This window comes from Athene cunicularia (assembly GCF_003259725.1).
Source record: "Athene cunicularia isolate RWA chromosome 1 unlocalized genomic scaffold, athCun1 chr1_part1, whole genome shotgun sequence".
NCBI lineage: Eukaryota > Metazoa > Chordata > Aves > Strigiformes > Strigidae > Athene > Athene cunicularia.
Genome location: NW_020799091.1, coordinates 13,780,558 through 13,786,580, shown reverse-complemented (window position 1 = coordinate 13,786,580; position 6,023 = coordinate 13,780,558). Strand labels below are relative to the sequence as shown.

At 41.1% G+C, this 6,023-nt stretch overlaps 1 protein-coding gene across 2 annotated transcripts in view; it reads right to left on the bottom strand.

The window, feature by feature from the left end:
* LOC113491430 (inhibitor of apoptosis protein) overlaps positions 1 to 6,023 on the bottom strand; it is an 18,319-nt gene that overhangs the window by 10,080 nt on the left and 2,216 nt on the right. Inside the window, exons 1-2 of one of the 2 annotated variants that reach the window (XM_026868344.1) lie at positions 5,691 to 5,800; positions 2,169 to 2,326 (exon numbers count right to left, since the gene is read on the bottom strand). The exons of the other annotated variant lie outside the window; for it this stretch is intronic. The gene's annotated coding sequence lies outside the window, so the exon portion shown is untranslated. Of the gene's footprint in view, positions 1 to 2,168; positions 2,327 to 5,690; positions 5,801 to 6,023 lie in introns of those variants that run through there. 2 annotated transcript variants of the gene reach the window in all.

The following is a 6,023-nucleotide window of genomic DNA, read 5'->3' as shown; positions in this document are numbered from 1 at the left end:
GGCACCGCTCCCCCCCGGCCGCCGGCTGCGGGCACAGCCCCCTCGCACGGCTTCGCGGTGCCAAGGGGTGGCCAGGACGGGACTTGCCGCAAACCCCGCAGTTTGGCACCGGCCGAAAACAGTTGCTTGGCCGGATTTCCTACTCGAGGCAGCTCTGCTGACGGCAAGACGGGGAACAACATGACCGACGAAAAGACTTCAGTCATTGAAAGTCACGGGGGAAGAACAGGAGGAAGACAAAATAGAACATAAATTTCCACTGGGGGGGTGTAAGGCAGTATTTCTGCATACAGAAATCTGAAAAACTTCCACAGCAGGTACCAGGACACCGACCGAAGCTCAAAATCTCCCAGCACAGTCATGGTCTGGCATTTCCTATAAAGAAACAGCAGATACATGATTTTAAAAAGCCCCATTTTGTGATGACAGAACTGTAGTAGGGTGTTTACACAACTGAGAACTGAAGAGTAAAAATCAAGGAAGTGTGACTGAACAGAGCATTATGACACGAGCGGGTAATTTTCTGTAACAGTTCCAGTAAAATGAATTTGCAATAGACTCATTCATATAATTTCTAAAACTGTTTCAAATTTCCTGTCATATGTGATGACATTTATCATACATAACAATACTATGTGTCACATTTCCAACATCTAGCTGCAGTGACAGCTAGTGTAGTATAGCTACTACTGAAACACCATTTAACTTCACATAATTACAGACATAGAAACATTTGCTGTTTCAGCAGTTGCACCAAAAAAAAAAAAAAGGTTAAAAACTCCTTTTAGAAGTTTAAAATGGTTATCAGGTTACTGATGTGTCATTTTAAGGAAGCTGCTGACGTGGAGAAGACAGGGCTACAGGTTCAAAAACTGAGTCAGCTCTCCAAATACCGTACCTGAAGACTGATGGGGATGTCAGTTTTATTGCACATAGGGAACTGTTCAATGTCACATAAGGAACTGAGCTCTGTATATGTACGTGTGTGTGGCTTTTCTTGTAACTGGTTTACTTTTGCAGAGCAAGCTGGGGATGCTCCCAGTTTAGGGACTTCAAGCAGGACTCCCCGGATGAAGTTGCACTGAGTCTGTTGTAACAGATGATTGATTTTTTACCATACATTCTCCCAAGGCTAATTAATCCAGTGTTCCTCCTTAACTCTCTGCAGCCTGCATCCCTCCCTCCCTCCCTTGTGCCACACCACCCCCAGCCACGTATCTGCCCTTTGCCCTTCTGTACCCTTCAGCCTCCTTCCAATCTGGCAATATAAACTGCTCTTTCCTCCCCTCCCAGGCCTCAAGGCGAGCAGTTTCAGGCCCTCCCTTTCTGCTTGGCAAGCCTCACGCAATGAGGAGGAAGGGAGGGGAGGAACAAAAAAAGCAGGCTAAAATGCTTGTATTAGCAGAAAAATAGGTGTAGCTGCCCTGAGCTACCAGGCTCTTTCTGCTTGCTTTGTCTCTTCGAGTCTAGTAGCAGTTCCCCCAGTTCTCCATTCCCAGCAATTCCTTTGCTCTTCAGAGAAAGAGATGAGGGAACTTTCCCCACCTACTTAGCTGCAATGATTGATAGTCCTTTCCCCAGATACATGAATGACTAACATAACTAAAGGCTTTTTCTTAGGACTGAAATTCCTGAGGAACAGTACATTATCATCAGCATCCTGAGTCTGGCTTCAACCTGGGACCGAGGTAATTCTCCAGAGGCAGAGAGGACACCAGTGGTGCTTAAGTCCTACCCAAGCTAAATGAGGGCTTCGGCTTTGGTTCTCAGGCTGTGGGACTGGTCCTTATTCCAGCCCTTTTCCCTGCTGCAGCAAGCTTCCAAGATCACAGTCTTGACCTAAAAATAGTAGGACAGATAAACTGAAACAAGGCACTCTGCTTTGCAGACTCTTAGCTCTGGAGAGGGGGGGAAGAAGGCTGCTTTCAGATAAAGCTGTCCTCAACCAGAGGAAACTTGCTTTCTTAAGGAGTCCCAGCTAATCACAGAGGTTGAAGTGCTAATAAAAGCATGGCTGCCACATTACCAGTGCTTATGAAAATCAACCTAATGGCAATGTTAACTGAAACAGCAAAGGTGATACAGCAGATCTCTGGAGGTGGAATGCAGTGACCCTCCATGAGTGCATTATCTGGTGCATCATGGAGCACGGATGGCACTTGAATTACCTGATGTAACTGTATGTCCAGAAGTCTTCTCCGAGAAGCCTTATGCATGGCAGTCTCCCCATGCTGTCATCCTTCCCTGATGCCTTCTCCGGTTTACCATCTTCCACAGCATTAAAACATCTGGCTTTGATGGCGCCTCTGTAACACACCCCTAACATCTATGAAGGGGAGAGAGGGAGAAAAGGCACTGTTTACTTGCTTTTCCATTGCCACTGCTTTTCTCTCCCATAAATTACAGGAAGAATACTGTTACCTAGTTTCTCACCACCATAAGTGACTGCCAGACCATCTGGCTAGGATTTCAACCTTACCAATTATACAGGCACGACCTTAACAACCTGACATGCACAAATATTAACTGTGATTTTTATCTTAGATGTTTCTGGAGATACAACCAGCTCAAATTAGCAAATTCATCATGTCAGCACTACTGAGGATAAGATACAGCATAATCTGCAGTTTCAGTAATACTGCTGGGATCTTTAAACCTAGCCAAGAATGTAACCTGTAGTTGCTTCTTTGTCTTAGGGACAAGCATTCAGTTAGGTGAAGAAAAAGTACTCCCTCAAACATTAAATGTGTTACCTCAACTGTATCTATATCCTGTCTGACTGTTGATATATAGAAATAACAGAAATTATCTTAATCCCAAGCTGCTTTTAGGAGTGAGAAACAAGGCATTTCTCCAAGGCCTCACAAGGCTTCATCAAGGAGCCATGCAACTCAGCTAGTGAAGGAAGAGATGGAAGGAAACTCCTGTACCTACTCTTCCACAAATCTATACAATTAGTATTAAAAAATAAACACAGTTATCACTAGCTAGTGCCTACATTTTTCAGCTTCCCAAAGGTATCAAATGCTTCCATGGAACATGATCTACTTATTTTGAACTTTGGAAGGTGAGCTTCATTGTGAGCACCAACCCCTTTCCGGCAGTAAGGAGGTAGTCTGTTAAACTGATCTAAGATGGCAATTAGCATTCCACAAAACACTACTGACCAAATTTTCTTTGGAAGATGTGGCTAGTCAACTCCTTCAGGACATAAGAGGACGATAATGAGGAGATAAATAGGAAAAAAATAGATATTAAGGAAAACTCAGGAAAAGCCAGTCTGAGACAGAAGATACTAACTGTAGATAAAGTTTCACTATCTATTTAATTTACAAATAAAGCCAAGAGCAGAGTAGTTCTGTCATCCTATAAACATGAGATCAGACAAACTGTTTTGATAATCTAGGTGGATGCAAACTGCCCACTTTGTTTTGACTAAACACAGCAACAGGGCAGTTTAGACAAGCAATACGTCTAGACCAGCAGTAACTATTACTTTATTTTTTTTTTAATGAGACTTTTTTAGTTGCATTTGGGTATATAGCAAAAAAAATGGGTAAAAACCTCGCAAAGGACAAATATCATATTTAGGCATTAAGGGCATCCATGACTCATTGTAATAACCTCACATGTTCAAGAAAAAAAGCCCCAGAACCCAGAGCATACATCTTGCTACTCCCCTACTGAAGGTCAGTACAGTCACAATCTGGAAAGTTTCCATTCCCTTTGCACCTAGACAGTTTTGTGTTGCACATCCTCCTACACAAAGGATCTCAAGTACAAATGTTAAAGTTTATCTAAATCAGTTGTGGGTTTTCTTTTCTCACATTTAATGCTCAGATAAATTCTCCCATAAGCCATAAGCAGTCTCAAGAACATATTAAAGCCCCACTGAATAAGTTGAGGCTTTTCAAACAGAAAATCTCTTCTGTTGTTATTCACTTGGAGGATAAAAAAAGTTGGAATGAATTGCAGGAAAATCTTGTTGAATATTGAGTACAATTCCCTTTTTAGATTTGAGAATCTGCTCACTTTTCTAAGTTTTACTCTCTCCGTCTAGAAAGATAATCTCGTTCTCCTGATAGTATAATAAATATTAATTCAGCAGGAGATAGGAACTTGAAGAATGCCAAAACAGAGGTGATTAGACTAAAATAAGCCACATTTAGGTGGGAACATGACCACCTATGCATCAAGGAAATCAAAAGGCTACTCTTCAACAGCATCAATTTGTGTAAATTCAGAGCTCCACCTTTGTGGTTCTTCCAAAGGAGTTGTCTTTCTAAACAGCAGGTTGTCTACTTTGACTCCTTACTTTCTGCAGTCATAGTAAGAAAATTTCTCTAGAAATAGATCATTCCCCATCATCTCTCCGCAAATTTTAGATCCTTCCTAAGGTGGTTAATTTGCTTTAGTTGAACTAGCTGTTGCTATTCATGTTCTTGAGGAATCTTTTACTCCTTCAATTGAGAGAAAATCAGATGTGGCACTGTTTGTTTTCCTGAGGATTACACTGGAGGTTTATTACTAAGACTACTATTAGGTTCAGGAAGATACAAGTGGTTTGTGAAACACACTAAATGTGACTGCATGTGACTGTGTCATTGCTGTGATGAAATACTCTGTTTAAAAGGCCATCTACCTCAGAAATTAAATCATCCATTTAGAGGTTACAGCTACAAGGTGAAGTTTTCCAAAGTATCTGCATCACAGTTTCAAATGACACATAAGCACATGGGAATTGACTAACTTCCAAAAACCTGTGTGCAAAGAGGTGCTTAAGTCTTATGTTGCCACATGTGAAGTAAGGCCTTAATTCTGGAAGCAAAACCAGAAATCTGAGCTCTGTGCCTGAGTTCCCAATGTAGCTAAACGGGGAGCTGATCTGTGGCTTATAGCAAAACCAAAAGAAAAAAAAAAACCCTGTGCACAAACTGAACAAACCATAAATAAGCTCTACTTGAACAATGATGGCACAAACATTTGGAGCAGACACAGGATTCAATGACAGGAGCAGGGGCTGCTTTGGTTAATCCTGCTGCCAAATGGTAGTAAAACTGCAGCCTCAGAGAAGCTGAGCTTTTCCTTTTCGTATTCTGCTGTGCAATACTGTGTTTCTTAAGAATATTTTGAGAAATAAGAGGAATCATAGTTGTACTGAAAACCCTTTGTCTTTTTTGCACTTATGGGAGTAAATAAATGAAAAGTAATTTAATGGCACTGCTGAAAAAAAAAAAAAGTTTTCTTTAGACTTTGTGTTAAATTTCTAATATTTTCATGAGAGTATATTAGAAGGAAAAACATAGAGAAAACAGAAAGAAGGGTGATGAGCCTTTGGTAAGGGGTTAAGATAGGTTTTTTTGGCTAGCAGCTACAAATTTAATATTGGCCCACATACCAATGCCCATTGGATAAACCTAACAGTGGCAGGGGGGGTGGGGAGCCACAGACAAGTGCTAATCGAGTGAATATAAAAAGCTGTTTAGTGAAAAGATTAGAAGACAGGGTTTCCAGAGGCTGGAGTTTGCTGTCAAATTTTGACAAACTTGCTGTTAAATTGGTCAAACAATTGAGGAGTTATTGGGGTAGAGTGGACAGACACATACATTCTTATACAAAAAATGATTGCATAACAAGTTGCCGAAATTAGGCCAAAACCGCACACACTAAATGTCATGCTGAATACTCACTTCTTATCTTTTTGTGGAGTAGGAAGGAAAACTGCTCTGTTCCTGGTTATTCAGAAGGCCCACCTCAGAAAACAAAGAACATCCTGACAGGGCTTAATTTAGCATCAACCAGTGGCTGCATTGACCTAAAATCCATCTGTCCCAGTACCAGCCAGTACCAGACATCCCAGGTAGCAGATTATCTGTTTATGCAATGGACGCCACCTGGGCCTCTCATACAATAATCTGGATATATTCTCTGAAATTCAGTGACGCTAATTGTGATAATCCAAAACGTCACTCAAATCCTTATTTTATGAACAAAGTTTTGGTTTTGGTTTTTTTTTTTTTTTT